At 39.4% G+C, this 15,782-nt stretch overlaps 1 protein-coding gene across 5 annotated transcripts in view; it reads left to right on the top strand.

Annotated features, from left to right (window-relative positions):
* Positions 1-5,338: 5,338 nt before the first annotated feature.
* The window catches only part of GUCY1A1 (guanylate cyclase 1 soluble subunit alpha 1), a 54,348-nt gene continuing 43,904 nt past the window's right edge, over positions 5,339-15,782 (top strand). For 2 of the 5 annotated variants that reach the window (XM_075066343.1, XM_075066344.1), the window contains exon 1: positions 5,686-5,927. The gene's annotated coding sequence lies outside the window, so the exon portion shown is untranslated. Of the gene's footprint in view, positions 5,470-5,685; positions 5,928-6,371; positions 6,391-15,782 lie in introns of those variants that run through there. The other 3 variants (XM_032779123.2, XM_032779126.1, XM_032779127.1) reach the window with 3 other exon arrangements.

The raw sequence follows: 15,782 nt of genomic DNA on the forward strand, positions 1-15,782 counted from the left end.
AGTAACAACTAGTCACTAACTTTTCCACAACTGTGGACACCGAGCTGGGTTTTCAGTATTTGATGATAACTTTTCTGACTAAAAATGTGAGATTAATGAGGTTAATTATAGCTCAAATGATTGTTACTAAATGTGATGGGTTCTGTCACAGAGACCCCCTTGGGACTGTCACCTGATGTGCTGAAATTACCTCTGAGACCATTTTCCCTGCCAGCTTGGGACTTCCAGAACCCTGTTTTGTTGAGCCAGACACACTAGCCTGCTGCAACACAGACCCAGGGTCCAGGGCACACCTCCAAAGCTGCAGGTTTTAAGTGAAAACAGCTCTGCATGTTATCTGACTCCTGCACCTAGACACCCAGCTCCCAATGGGATCCAAACTCCAGATAAATCCATTTTACTCTGTATAAAACTTATACAGGACAAACTCATAAATTGTCCACCCTATATAACACTGATAAAGAGAGATGCACAGCTGTTTGCTCCTCTAGGTATTAATCAATTACTCTGGGTTCACTAATAAATAAAAGTGATTTTATTAAGTATAAAAAGTAGGATTTAAGTGGTTTCAAGTAATAACAGACAAAGTAAGTCACCAAGCAAAATAAAGCAAAAACAGGCAAGTCTAAGGCTAATATATTAAGAAACTGATTACAGGTAATATCTCACCCTCAGAGACGTTCCAATAAGCTTCTTTCATGGACTAGACTCCTTCCTAGTCTGGGCCCAATCCTTGTTAGTTCCATCAGCCATCTCAGGTGGTAACTAGAGGTTTTCTCATGACTGACAGTCCCCTTTGTCCTGTTCCATTCCCTTCTATAGCTTTGGCACAAGGTGGGAATCTTTTGTGTCTCTGGGTCCCCATCCCCTATTCTAAATGGAAAAGTACCAGATTTAAGATGGATTCCAGTATCATGTGACATGGTCATATGTCCTGTGAGGCCCCAGCCTCCATTCTTGCTGGGCTGGCCCACATGTACACAGGAAGGTTTGCAGGTAAACAGAGCCATTTACAGTTCATTGATTCTGAAGGACCCTTAATGGCTTCCACTTAATATGTTTACATCAGTAATACAAGATTATATTTTATTCTCCTAATTTCAGATATGGAAATAATACATGCAAACAAATAGGATGAACAAACTCAGTAAATTATAAACTTTGTAATGATACAAGAGACCTTTTGCATAAGGCATATTCCAGTTACATCATATTCACATTCATAAGCATATTTTCGTAAAGAATATGGAAGGCAACATCACACAAGTACTTCTTAACATTGATTAAAACTAAACTACACACTTCGCTTGAGGGTTCTGCATGGTTTTTCTGCTCAGTTTCTGAGCAAAAAGCCTAATCAATTCCTTGCAGTCCTGCAGTATATATGAGAGTAGCTGCTGTACTCAGCCATTTCCAGCATTCACTAGTCTCTATGAAGGGCCAGATTCTGTTAATGATCATGCCTTTGCTCACATTAAGAAGCATTTTACTCCATAAGCAGTCCCATTGGTTTTACCTCAGCATGAACCAGGATATCAGCACCCAAGTCTAAATGATCAGGAGATCTAGTCCAATGGCAAATGTTGAGAATATGAAACCCAATCCTCTTCACAGTGTTGTCAATGGGAATTTGCCATTGACTTTAATAGGGGTAGGACTGGAGCCTTTATTTGTATAAATCAGAGTGATTGCAAAGCTGAGGTCAATCTAATTTCATTCCAAATAATGCTGTAGTCCTCTGAATGGAAAAGGCTTAGTTCTGTGTTCCATTTTCTTTTGACGTGGAGAGATGTTTGGAATAGAGTCCATTTAACCACTCATAACATTTTCTCACACAATGAAGAGCGGATCCAGATGTTTGTAAAAGTGTCCAAAGGAGAATTTTCTTGACATTGTCCAAGAATGTTTTCATGAGTGGTTGTATTAGTAGGAAATTGAAAGACTGTGTATATAGGAAGTTGGATCTTATTACTATTTATTTGGCATGAAAAAAGATTACCTCCCCATTGTATTAGGCAGGGTACAAGCACTGAGTATCTGCGCCAAAGGGAAAATGAAATTGGTTACGTATAATTATGAGGTTTTATTTAAATTAGAAGATCAGAGAGCTGAGATATTCAATGAGACATCCAAAATTTGTCGTGCACAATCTTACCAGAGATCTCTAATTTTCAGTTATTCTAGACTGGCATATAGATTGACCAACTAAGATACAAATGTCATATTGTGTGCAACTTCTTCATCCCAGATCAACAGATTTCATAACTGGATTCCATTAAAGTGATGTTGGGGATTTATATAGGAAGTGTATTAGCACAGTAGTGTGCTATTGTACATGTGTCTCAATACTGAGGCATCTGGGAATAAATTAATTCTTCCTAAATCAAATCCATTTTACAATATAAGTGAAAGGTCAAAAATGTAGAAATAACTATGGAAGGGTCATGCTGCCTAAATGCCAGTTTTCTCTCCAGTGTTTAATGTTATTTGTGTGTTTCCCTCTGAGGATAGGAAATGTGTTAAAGGAATGAATGAATGAATGATCTTGCATGTGTATAGCACTTTTCCTCTAAATAGATCCTTTACTATCTGACTCTACATATAGGAATCACTTTGCTCACCAGAGGGTGAAACACAGCAATGTTTAGAACAGGGTAACCAGATAGCAAGTGTGAAAAATCAGGACACTTTTTGGGGGTAGGAGAGTAGGCAGGAGATGTATAGTTGCACATATAAGATAAAGCCCCCAATATTGGGATGGTCCAGATAATATCAGGATGTCTGGTCACCCTAGTTTAGAAACACAACAACATGACAAAGGTTTCTTAACAATTGGTTTGGGACAGGAAATGAAGAATGGCATAGCAACTGAAAAAACAGGATGAATTTTGATAAATAGCCAAACATGCTCAACAGTAGAAGCAGAGTGACCAAAAAAGGCCCTAGGATTGGGAGAAACCACCGACTTGCTGGCTGAAAATGAGGGGGAAGAAGGCCAATCAGAATTGCAGGTGGCGGTTATTCAGGAAGTAAAATAGCAGGAAATGTCTGGTAAAACCAGTGTGCTTCCTCCAATGCAAAAAGAAGGAATAATCTTGCATATGTGCTGTTGCTGTTAGAGCTGCTGGAATATCATCCATGATTCATTGAGATATATTGCCATAAGACTTTTTCTTTACCAAAAAAAGAAGAAAAAAAGAAAAAAAAGAGTATTCAACAGAGTATCTAGAGGTACATTCAGAGGGAACAAAGTCATTCTAGACAACCATACACAGACAATATTTTAACAAGGAACTCCTGCAAAAAAAATTCCCTTCAATTCTGATAAACCATGGGACCCAAGAATGTGCATGCTTGTAAATAAATTATATGAAGAATGGGGAGTTTATACATTTGTCTCTCATTTAAACAAAAATTCTCTTCAATAACCTTAACCAATGGGAAGGAAACTCATTTTGGAAAAATAATATTTTAATGACAAGTTTAGGCTTTGTTCCTGAAAACTATACTAGGACTGATTTACTATTGCATTACTCCAGTACCAGCATAAAACTGGAGTAACGCAGTGGTGAATCAGGCCCACTGACTAAACTGACAGTATAGACTTGTATAATTCAAAGATATAAATGGGGTGAAAGCCTTAGAGAGGAATATGGAAAGGAAATACATTGCAGTGCATCCCCATGGTAATAAATGTGTTCTTCAGAAATATATTTCTGATCCTTAAGCTCTGGCAAATATGATTTAACAGTACTCAGAAAGGGGCAAATTCAACTGGAGGCATCTAAACCTCTTTTGAATTTGATATAATTTTAATATGACACATCAGACACATCAGTGGAAGTCTATTTATCACAGTGCTTGCAGTTTCATAGTTCAAAAACAAATGAAACAATAATAATATACCCAGGAGGCAAAGAAAGTTAATATGTATTTTGTATGTATTTTAAAGTTAAATTACCCTCCACTTTGCAACACATCTTTTGGCTTTAAAGCTGGGCCGAAAGTGCTCTCCAAAAAATGCAGGGTCTGCCATCACTTTTGTAGCCTCCCATATCTCCATCTCCCTCCATTTATTGTCACTCTTTGCTTAAAATTATAATGCTTAATTTTAATTGTAAGCTCCTTGGTGCAGGCATCTGCCTTTTTCTTTCTCTGTACAGTGCCATGAGCGCCTAGATGTCTAAATAATAATTAAATATATTAAAAGAATGTTAAGGTTGCAAAGCAAACCACTCAAAAGTAGGAAATGCAAGAATTAAGTTTGTCTGTGCATTGAGAAGAGACACATTCTTCCTGCTTACAGTTCTGGTGTCTGGTGCCATAAGCAGCTGGGAGCAATTGCAGGGAAAGTCCTGTTTAGTCCCTGCAACTCTGGATTGGAGCATGCTGGTTGCAGATGGAATGTCTGGAGAATTTAGCCGCCAAACTTGAATGTCTTTAGTGAGAACTGTGAACCAAGATTTTTGTAACTTATAACTTGTCCAAATTCAGGTGGATTTTCATAGGAACAGGAAAAGGCACATCCTTGACACCAGGATGACCTGCCTGGAACCAAACAGTGTCAGAGTGACCCCTCCCATCAAATTCCAAGTCCCTGTTCCAGAACATTGGAGGTGCTAGAACATCTCAACAAAACAGTTGTTAAAAATTTTTTTTTAACATGGGCTATACAATGTATTTTTTTTAATTTCATTCTTGGGAATAGGTGAACCATTTTTTGCTGAAACTTTCCAGAAATGTTCAGCCTGAGGCACTCACTTGGTATGGGAAATTTCAGAGTTAAAATTGGATGTTGTTAGCATCTGAAAAGAGGGGCTTATAATGGAAGGTGTTGGGAACCCTTAAGGACAGATGGTCCTGTCAGCTCTGCCTCTAATAAATGAATGTAAATACTAGTAATAAGACTCAGGGGATGGAACGTCATGAGTTGAAATCCGATTTTAGGACTCAGACAGATTATTATAAGGTCTTTGATCAGCACTGACCTAGCCTGGGCCCACAGATCCCAAGGCCAGAAGGGCCCATTGTGATCATCTAGTAGGACCACTGCACATCAGAGGCCATAGAATATCCCCCAAAATAATTCCTGGAGCATCTCTGTAAGAAAAAAGATCCCATCCTGATTTAAAAATGACCAGAGACATATAGTCCACGGGGACCTTTGGTAAATTTAGACCACCTTTCTCTCTCAGCCTATTTCTCAGCTCTCTTCCTTCTCTCTTTGTCTCTGGTTCCCTCTCCCCCTCCCTGGCAGCCCTGCCTAGCACAGCCCTGATTGGGCCAGGGGGAGGCCCCACCTGCCGCGGAGTGGGTGGCTGGGGAGGGGACAGGAGGAGCGGCTGTAGTCCGCTGGCCAAATACACGTTTCAAACATGAGTTTGCTGGAGCCAGAAGCTTTGGGAGCTGAGCGGCGTCTTCCCCAGAGGCTCTGAGCGGGCACAGGGACAAAGCAGAGCTCGCGCTATGGTGAGCGAAGGCGATTTCGGGCAATCGAGATGCGCGAGTCTCTCTCCTTTTGGGACAGACTCAAACTCCGGTAGCTCAGCAGAAGGGGGCGAGGGTCAGCAGCGCTGTTTGGGGGTGGGGCGCCCTGTTGTGGTGGGGAGGGAGTGAGGGAGAGTCCCGCCTGCAGAGCTGGGTTGCTGCGGTGCAGCAGCAGGTGAGGACTGGAAACAGGTGGCTCTGGGGTGTCTGTGTGTTACCCCCCATCCCCACCAGGAGCAGCGGGGACGCTGAGCAGCGCTGGGAAGGAGCTCAGCCCTCACACACACCCCGAGTGATTCCCTCCCGTGTCCCTCACCGGGTTTCACACCTTTCCCCTCTCCACCGCTGTTCGCCCCTTGTCCGCAGTACGGATTCGTCAATCACGCCCTGGAACTGCTGGTGATCCGGAATTACGGCCCGGAGGTTTGGGAGGACATCAAGTAAGTGCCGCCCCCGGCGCGCTGCGAGGGGCCCCGGCTCGCTCTGTCCGGGAGCCGCCTCCCCTCGGGGCAAGATGCGGCCCCTCTTCCCCCCGCTGTTCGCCCCGATCCGCCCCTGGCCTGCCCCCGTGCGGATCGTGATTCCCTTTCCCCGTAGGGATCCCCCCGCCCGGGCACTCTGCGCAGCAGCCGCGGCTGGTTCCCACGCTCCTGTCAGGGCGGGAGGGAGCCGAGGCAGCCGCAGCAGCCCGGGGGACATGGGTCAGGGCCGCGGGGCGAGAGGCAGCTCCCGGCTCGCTGGCGCTTGGTGGGCAGCATCGCCCAGGTTCGTGGGAAGGAAGGAGCAAGGTCGGTTCCACTGACTCAGCAGCCTCCTGAATGGGCCGATCCGAGCTCAGTTGCTCGTGGGAATGTTGCAAACGCGCCAGCAGGCTCCAGCGCTGATCCCAGGCTGAGCTCCCGGGTGAGAGTCCAGGGGCTCCAGCGCATCCCCGCTCGCAGCCTGATCCCTTCTTCACACAGCGACAGCTGAGCTAGGCTGAGTGCAGTGAGGCACAGGATATTTATTAGTGCATACGGAGAAATGTATGTTGCGCGCATGCATTACGGTTTAGGATTCCTTTCTCTGCATAGGAACGTGTAAGCAGCAACTCTATGGCTTGAAATATATACCGGACATGGGAAACTAGGTTAGCTGACAAAATAACGATTTGTAACGCTCACTTTGCTTAACCCAGGCACATGACTGTCTACTGACAAATGTATAGTAAATCCAACAGGATTCCACATGTATGGTTTTTGTATATTTCTATTTAATATTTGACATAATATCCAAACAAATTAGAATGTTAAGGTAGGATGTGCACTTACTGGAGCTTGGTACATTGTGCTTTTACAAAAGACCTCACCAAGAGATAGTAGATGTCAAGTTAGTGAAATCAGACTGGGTGGCTATCTCATTCTTTTTCTGAATGTTTTTCTGAATTTATATATAAAATAAAATGTACAAACATGTATTTAGTCAACATAATTATTTTATACTGTATCTAATTTTACACTGTGTCTTCGGTTTATACTTTTTATTGCATATTTTCTGAGAAGAAATGGAACCCAAGAACTGTTTTATAAACATTTTTACTAAAAGTTTGCCTTTTTCTACTAATTTCCTCAGCCTCACTATTTTTAATTTTAAAAAGTTATTTTTGTTTATGACTATATGCTTATAGTTTCTTTGTTGGGTTGATGGAGTTCTTTCTGCTTCAGTGGCACTGATTTAAGATTAACATAGGGCTTAGTAGTTAACTTTTTAAAAATCAGATGAATGTATAAACACTTGAAGAAGCTTCTCTCTGATATAAAAGAGTAGTTTTATGCATCTTATGTACTCTGTCAAACTGATCCATTGCTGCTCCTAAAATGGCTGTATTTTCAGAAGTGTCTTGTTTGGCCGAGTATGCGCTGAGATAGCTTTCTTGTGTTCTGTGGCTGAATTAACAGCAGGAAAACTCTTAACTAGAGATTTAACATTAATAAAAAATGTATATTAAGGTGCACATAGCTAGTCTCTGTCACAGTATGGTGGCTTGTATTATACGCTTGTTGATCTATGGGTTATTCTATACTGTATTAGTTAGTCTAGGCAAAATTAATAAGACTTCTGACAGACACTGTAATTTTTTGAGGAAAACAGCATATTTGCTCACTAAGACTTTCCATTCTGCAATTATAGAATAATCTAACTGAAGAATTCTTCATCGGAAAACATAAAGCAATAACAAAACAAAAGATGCTTGTGTTTGCTTATTCATTACATTAGTTAGGCAGTGAACAACGTGGGCTTTTAGTAACTCAAATTGGCCTAATCCAACAACCATTGCTCAGGCAAAACTCCCATAGATGTCATTAGGTGGTTTCCTTGAGTTAGGAATATGGGATCAGCCCCCAACTGCAGAAAACAGGGTGAGGGAACAAGTAAATTAAACTAAGCAAGAGGTGATATTTCTAATTTTTCCAGCAATTATGATAGTACAAGACAAACATGGATTTCAGTTATAGAAATCTTCCCTGCATGAAATCAACTGCAAAACAAGGTGAATATTCTGGGTTATGCCATTCAAATGTGATATAAATACACTTAATGGGAAATTCAGTTTACTATATAATGGTACTTAAGACAGCTATTGGCTCATCAAGCCTGTGCATATAGCTGTGGATTCTGTAGCTCTGATCAGTGTTCTCTTTACCAATCATAAGAGCATAAGATGAGCCACTAGATAAATGTGAGGTAGCATGTGGAGTATTGAGCAGCTGGACTGGTTATACGGAAGCCTTTACAGGCAGCCAGGGAAGATGAGGAGGAAGGAGAGAGGAAATATGTTTTTGATGTTTGTCTCATGGCATTATGTCAGTCTGCAATGATTGTCATGAAGCAGATACCATCACAGAATGTCAGGATGTTGTGCACTGATTATCATCTTTTTGACTTTGCTGATAAAATGACTCCCTATCTTTTCTACCATTGACTTAGCTATGTCTGCATATGCATTTAAAATAATGAAAAGTTTTCTGACAAAAAGAATAAAGGACATCACAGGATAATATTAATAGTTGTGGCCAGTTGGCAAAGAGGACATACAAGAAGGGAAAAGTCCATAGATCTTTGTCTTACTCTGAGTAATGTTTGGTTAATTGTCTGTCCACATCCCAGAGAGATGTAGCAAGGCCAGCCTAACTGCGGTGTAGACAGCGCTAGGTCGATGGAACACATTGGAAGGCAATTGAAACCTTGTTATGTAATGGAGAAGAACATAAAATATCCCAGACATTGTACATACATATGCTATGCACTTGAAATATTGTGATTAAAAACTGTAAAAACAAACCAACCAGAAACCAATAAAATGTTTCATTGTGTTACAAAAATTATATTTGTTTGTTTTGTTAAAAACTGGCTGTGAAATGTTATAATTTTGGAAATTATTCTATAAAATATCAAGTATCTCATAATTTTTGGAAATACTGGGAAACAAATAGAATGCTGTTCTAAATTAGGTACAAAGAAAGGTATTAAAGAAATGCATTTGTCTTCATAAGGTAGATATATTTTGACAGGATTTTGCAGCTTTTGTAGAGATTCAGAAAGACCGTATTCAGCATACACACAAAGTTTTTATTTTTTTAAAATAGCTGCAGAATGGAAATTACAAGCCTTTAAAATATTTGTAAATGGCTTACTGGAAAGGTTTACTGGAAACTAAAGTAAGATATTTTATGTAATTTTGCAATGTTGACATCTAGAAATCTTTAGGTGCCATGTTGCATATTTTGTTAGCAATTCAAAACTGAGTTATGCAATGCTAACATTTTTTTGTTGCTAGTCATACATTCAGTTCTGCAATCACTTTTCAAACCATTTTGTCCACATAGTTATGACAACATTACATTTATTCAATTGTTTAGCATTATATTGAAGTTTTGCACCAAATAAATTTTAAAGGACAAAAAAATTGAGCCATTTGATGTAACATTTGAAGATTCCTTCTAGCAGATATTCAATAATCTGACATGGTTTTAAAATGTAGAGTTCCAGTAGGTTTTAAATGGGCTATTTGTACCAATGGCACGGAATCATACTTATTAGAGAAATGTGATTCTTTAAAATAATATTTAGAGCTACAGCCTCAATTCAGGAAAGAATGCATCCTTTTGAATACAGAGCTTAAACACACACACAACTTTAAAATTCTATTGGAACTTAAGCACCTTCTTAAAATCAAGCAAGTGTGATGGATTTAAGCAGTTGCATCAGTGCTTTCCTGTACCAGGACCTAAACCCAGAAGTCATTGATTGTTTTCGTTTAATAAGGACTCCAGAATTTGCTGAATACAGCAGTTTGTAGTATTAATTTAAATTCTTGTTTATTGCTCTGCTGGTATGAAGCAATTGAAGAGACTGTTCTGTCATCTCTAATGAAGCCTTTTACACATGTTGCACAGCTATTGATTACTACTGATTAAGTAATGTGCTGTTATCCAGTGTTGTTGTTTCTGCTAATGTCATTCCAAGATACACAGCTAATGTTCTTTAGACATTTTTAGTTCCTCATTTATTTCACATAGTGTGTATTGTATACATCTTCATTCTTTCATTTGTGGAGTTTGGAGGAGCTTTTGTTTTGTTTTGAATTTTCTGGTAACAATTTCTAAATGGTAGGCTGATCTGACATTCAGCAGTGTGTGATGCAGTGGGATTTTCTCCCCTAAGGAAAACAAAGTGAAATGCTTTACTGCATGATAGTCTAAGTCAGAGCACTACTATTCTCTAGGGGTAAATTTCAGCTCAGGGCATAGGGCTCACACAAGGTTCTGTGCACCATTTCAGCTCCTTAAGATGACTTTTAGGCTTTAAAATGATTAGGGTCTTGCACAGGCTTTCTACCTTTAGATGAATTTCACAGTATAAAAATGTGTGGATTTTGAGGCAGGAGGCGTTTATATTTAACAACTGAGCCTGCTGGCAGTTGCTCTAATAGTTTTTTCTTTAATATTATGTTATGACTTTTATTTTATTTAAAGTAGCATCCATGCCACCTCTAATTTTTTTTTATTCTTTAACTTTTAGCCTTAGGGCCTATCACAGGGTATGATGCCCCACACTCTGCTTCTCACTTTGCAAGCAGTCCTCACACACTCCTGAGTAAGTTCACCACAGTATGCTTTATTTACAAAGGCTTTATACAGTTTTGTGTCTCCACAGCATAAAACTTTCCTAAAGCTTCTACCTACTCCCTAAGTATGGGGAGAGGGGTAAAGAGATCTCACTTCTCTGAGATCATGGGCTTCTTTGCCTACTCTCTCTCCCAATCCCCTCTGTTTCCCTTCCTGTCTCTTATTTAACAGCCCTCAGCTGATGAGCTGAATCTCCTTATTAACTGGTTAATTACTCAGTCCTAATCAATTATCTCACAATGTGACCTATGTGCAATGCTTACAAAGTGCATGGAATGTTCACCCAGCTCTGGGCTACTCCATTCTGTCAGAAGGCCTTTTTGGCTGATCTCAATTTACTGGAAATCCTCCTTTCTAAAATTTAGCAAGACTGTTACTTTTTGGTACCTTACCTGACCATTTGAATGTTGAACCTAATTATATTGTGATCCCTATTACTTAGTGACTCAGCTACTGTCACTTCTTGAATTAGCTTCTCTGTGTTACTTAAGACTTAGTCAAAATTAGCATCTCCTCTTGTGTGTGCTCTAGATCTAGCTGTTTCAAGAAGCAATCACTTAAAATGTCATTAAATTGTTTCTCTGAACCTTGTGTTGTTGTGCCATTAGATCAGTTTATATGTGGGTTTTTAAATCACTGTTATAATTTTGTTAGATTTTATTGCCTCTTTGATCTTTCTGTATGATGGTACTCAGTTGCTTTTACTTGATCTGAAGGTCAGTAGTATAGTCTTACTAATGTATTAAATTCTTACAGCTTGGGGGTTTGTCCATATAGGTTCAACTGTGTGGTCCTCTACACTCACAAGTTTTATCTCACTGGATTCTATGAAATTCTTTAAATACAGCTGCTCTCCAGTCCATTTAACCTAGTCTGTCTGTCTTATGTAGTTTATAGTGAGGTATTACAGTATCCCGATGGCTTTTGTCATTTTCCCCAGGTCTTCATAATGCCTATTATCTCAATGTCTTGCTCCACTGCAGGTCATTCTAGCTCACCTGCTTTTGTTTTTAAACTTCCTGCCTTGGTATAGAGACATATATAGTTTTTATTCTTGACTAGGAGCCTGTTTTTTTATTTAACTCCTCAGTTCAGTTTGTTACATTTTCTTTTCATTTTCCCTGTTACTACTATTGTTTATTTGTAGTGCAGTAGCACCCAAAGGTCCCAATCCGCATTGATACTCTATCATGCTGGATGCTCTACAAATATATATACCCTATGAAGATTCAGTACCTGCCAGGAGAAGTTTACAATCTAACTGAAGACAAGATGCAAGTGAGGGTAGGGAGAGTAAGGGTAGCAGAATTACATTCAACCAGTTATCAAGTGATAAGAATAACTTGATAGTTCTGGTTCATTTGAAGGATTTTTTAAATTAATAAATAAGATCAGTAGTCTCTGACTGATCATTCTAGCCAACGTTACCAGGCTGATTTCTTGTAGATGTCACAGCAGAGGTGAGCCTTGAGGATGAATAAAGAACAGTAGTGACTTTACATATTATTTCACAGAGGGCATTTCCTGTGTAAGGGACTTGGCTCCAGCTCTCAGGCATTGTGCCTTGTCTGGGTGCATGGGGTGGCTATACTGTATCTCTTTAGGAGATGCAGCAACTTTCTCCCTCTCCAGCTGCAAAAAGGGAGCAACACCCTGAAGAATTGTTCCACAGAAGGTTATCTCTAAGGCACTCTGGTGCTTGGCGCTCTCCCTGGGGCTGTGTCATGTGTGCATCAGCCTACTCACAGCTGTGTGTATTGGCACACTCTTGAAAACTGGTCAATCCTATAGTGGAGGAACTGAGAGAGAGTGCATTAGCTGAGAACACAGTGATCCAGAAAGCAGGGTATGTATGCCATCATGGCAGATGTGAGCCAGTTCCAAAGACTTGATTAAAGGCGGCAGAGTCTGGCCCTTAGGGCTTCATTTGCACTGCTTATTCTCATGTAGAGCAACTCATGCATGTAGTCTAGTAAGTTAGGTGGGAGTAAAAACTAGTCAATATGAGGAACAGGTTTGGAATCAGTACTCTAGTTATTTCCCGTCTGCAGTTGGTTCTATGTGTAAAGTTGAAATGAAAATTCAGTTAAATGCACATTTATGAATGGAAGTCTCCACCAACCAGAATATGGGAGATGGTCAGCACAAAAATAACTAATTATTTACAATCTACGTTTTCTCTCATAGAAATCCTCCTGGCTCTTTATTTCAGTGACATGCTGGGGTGTCACAGATTCCAGAGATTACAGCAAAACTTCTGGAATCTGTGATGTAATAAAAAGAATAGGGGTTGCTACTAAAAAAAGCCAACATATAGCAATAGTTATAACATGGTGGTTATTGAGATACTAGGGTCAGGAAATAACTGCAGTATAGGGATATATTGTGTGATAGTGAGGGATATTTTAATTGTGACCAAGGTAAATGTGTATTTAACTTAGTTTTCATTTTAGCCTTGTATTTCACTTTGGATTGATGCAGGTGGAAACGGTCACATCTTGTTCAGGAAAAGTTGATTTCTCTCTGCATCAAATGCAGAAACTATTTACACATGGAAGAGCTTTATGATTGCAGAATACCTCAGCAGGATTTTCAGTTTATTATATGGAAAAATGGCTAGTTCTGCATTTTTGTGTAATTATTTCTGTGATTAAAAAACAAAACAATATACAGTCATGTTCTCCTTTCTTGGCTATGGGAAGGGTTTTGTTGCATGCTCTCACTAACAGCTGTGCAGCTCCCTATTCATCATTGCATGGACTCCAAAGCCTAAAATATTTGTTGCAGGGCCAGTTTCTTTAACTCTCACTGCTGAAAATGGCCAGATTTCCATGTATTTGGTGAACATACATGTCAACCTAACTTTTGACTCCTCTCATTTTTCCTAAATTATTTCCCCATTGTCCGTTTAGTTTGCTGAAAGTACAAAATCACTCGATTTGTGTTCTGAAAGTGCTGCACTAATTGAAATGTGGTGGAATGAGACCCTGTTTACTGTTTGGCACAGACATTCCTGTAAAACCCAGTTGGGAAAAATCACAAACATCATTGACATCTACAGTATGGTTTTCAAGATAGAATTTTGGTTTTCCCATACAGGAAGAATGGTCTGAAGGGAAGGGCAGCCATGTGGTAAAGGTACTCAGGAAATCTGGATTCAATTCCTGGCTCTGCCATAGATTTCTTGTGTAGGTTCCTCTGTGCTTCAGTTTCCCATGTGTAAAATGGGAATAGTAATACTTCCTTTTTCTTGATGTTTATCTGTTTTATTTATTTTAGAATGTAAGCTCTTCAGGGCAAGTATTGTCATTTACTATAATATATTTGTACAGGGCTGTGACCTCAAGTCAGGGCTTCCCAAGTACTAACACCCACAAAGATAAAAAAATACAATCAGTGACAGATTTAGACAAAGCAGTTAAACTAACCATATGCAAGGTAACATTGGTTCACTATCTCAATCAAAGAAGCACAGCTGAGGCTAGACAACAGGGTAATCAATAGCATTTCTTCCTAAGCAAAAGCTAGAAAGAATTTACATTTGTTGACTAAATGCAAAACACATTGATTGCATGTAGCCTAGCCAAAATTAAGAGAAAAGTAATTAAATCCAAGCCACAGACATTCTCCTGATTAGAGCAGATTAACATAGTAGATCTTATTCCGTTAGGAGAGCACAGACAAGCTTTATAAAATATGTCTGTGTTGCTTTAGCATTGGTCAGTACAGTACAGCGGAACATAATTTTCCACAAACCTTTTCTGAGAACATTTTACAGTGTTAAGTAATACAGTTATAATTGTAGATAATAGATAAGGGAGGAATTAAAAAGTAAAGGGAAGCAATAAAAGGTGTCTTTTCAGATTGGATTTAAAGAGAAGGTGAGTCACTGAAGCAGGCAGTAAGTTACAGGATTACTGTTTCTAGGTGGCAGGAAGCAGAAAGGGGAAGATTTCTCTTGTTCCAGTTGTGGCCAGAATTTGTTATGAACAAAGTAAAGTGGAGCTGGATGAGATGAGAAACTGAGAAGAACAGTAAGCGGGAACAAAGCTCCATGCAGGGGGCTGGAGGAAGTCCATGCAGAGTTTTAATAATGCAGGCAATTTTAACTGATTCTGAAGTGCTACTCATGTTCGATTCTGAAGTATGATGTGACTATTTATACCTGTGAGGAAGCAGGTAGAAGTATTCTGCAGGTACTGGGAACTGACTTTTGGGGAAGTGAAAGAAACAGCTGCATTAATAGTCTAGATGAGAGGAGATATATGCATTGAAGTAGATTTTACCTTTAGTAATTGGAGAAAGATATCTATCAAATGCCAGATTAAAAGATAAAACTGCACTATCTTCCAAAAGATAAAACATAAAGGAATAAAAAGCTATGCATATACTGATAGAGGACATACCCCTTTACCATTTGCTTATTATAGTATACAGGGCTGCAAACTGGTACAGTTTGCATCATATACATGGGAAGTGAAGCTCCCCAGCACCTAAACCTGTCCAACACCAAATCTGAAAACATGGCTCTCTCTCTGTTTGAAAGATGATGCTTAAAGTCAATACTTCTAGCAATGTATACAATTTACCACTGCTCCAAGCAGTCACTATGTGGCTCTTCCAGTGTAGCAGGATGAGGCTGAAAATTCTTAACTGAGCACGAACACTGAGATATATGCCTATTTTAATACCCTTGAACATGAGATTTATCTTTAAAAAATCAATGCCATTTTAGAATGGTGTATTCAGAATTTTATCGCTATTGCTGTAATTTCTGTACTAGATGGCTGGTCTATGTGATGTTAGAAGAAAAATGTGATAGGCAAAGTTCTTATGCAAGTGTTTATATAACATATCACTACTATTTTATTTCAACAGTTACTGTACAACTAGTGGAAAACATTCATAATCTTAAGTCAAATATTAACAACTGCTTTCAGAGCGTCAATGCTAAACTTAGGTTTGGCTTTTAGCTACAGAGCTGCATTACTTTGGAATTCACTTCTGTTGTCAGTTTGATGTACTACTAGCAACGCAGGATTTAATCCTCTGTTATAAACAGAGTTGAAAACTCTGTGCAAAGATTTATAATATTAATGTGTTATAAAGATAGTTGTAATGCTGTGG

Source organism: Chelonoidis abingdonii, chromosome 5 (genome assembly GCF_003597395.2).
Source record: "Chelonoidis abingdonii isolate Lonesome George chromosome 5, CheloAbing_2.0, whole genome shotgun sequence".
NCBI lineage: Eukaryota > Metazoa > Chordata > Testudines > Testudinidae > Chelonoidis > Chelonoidis abingdonii.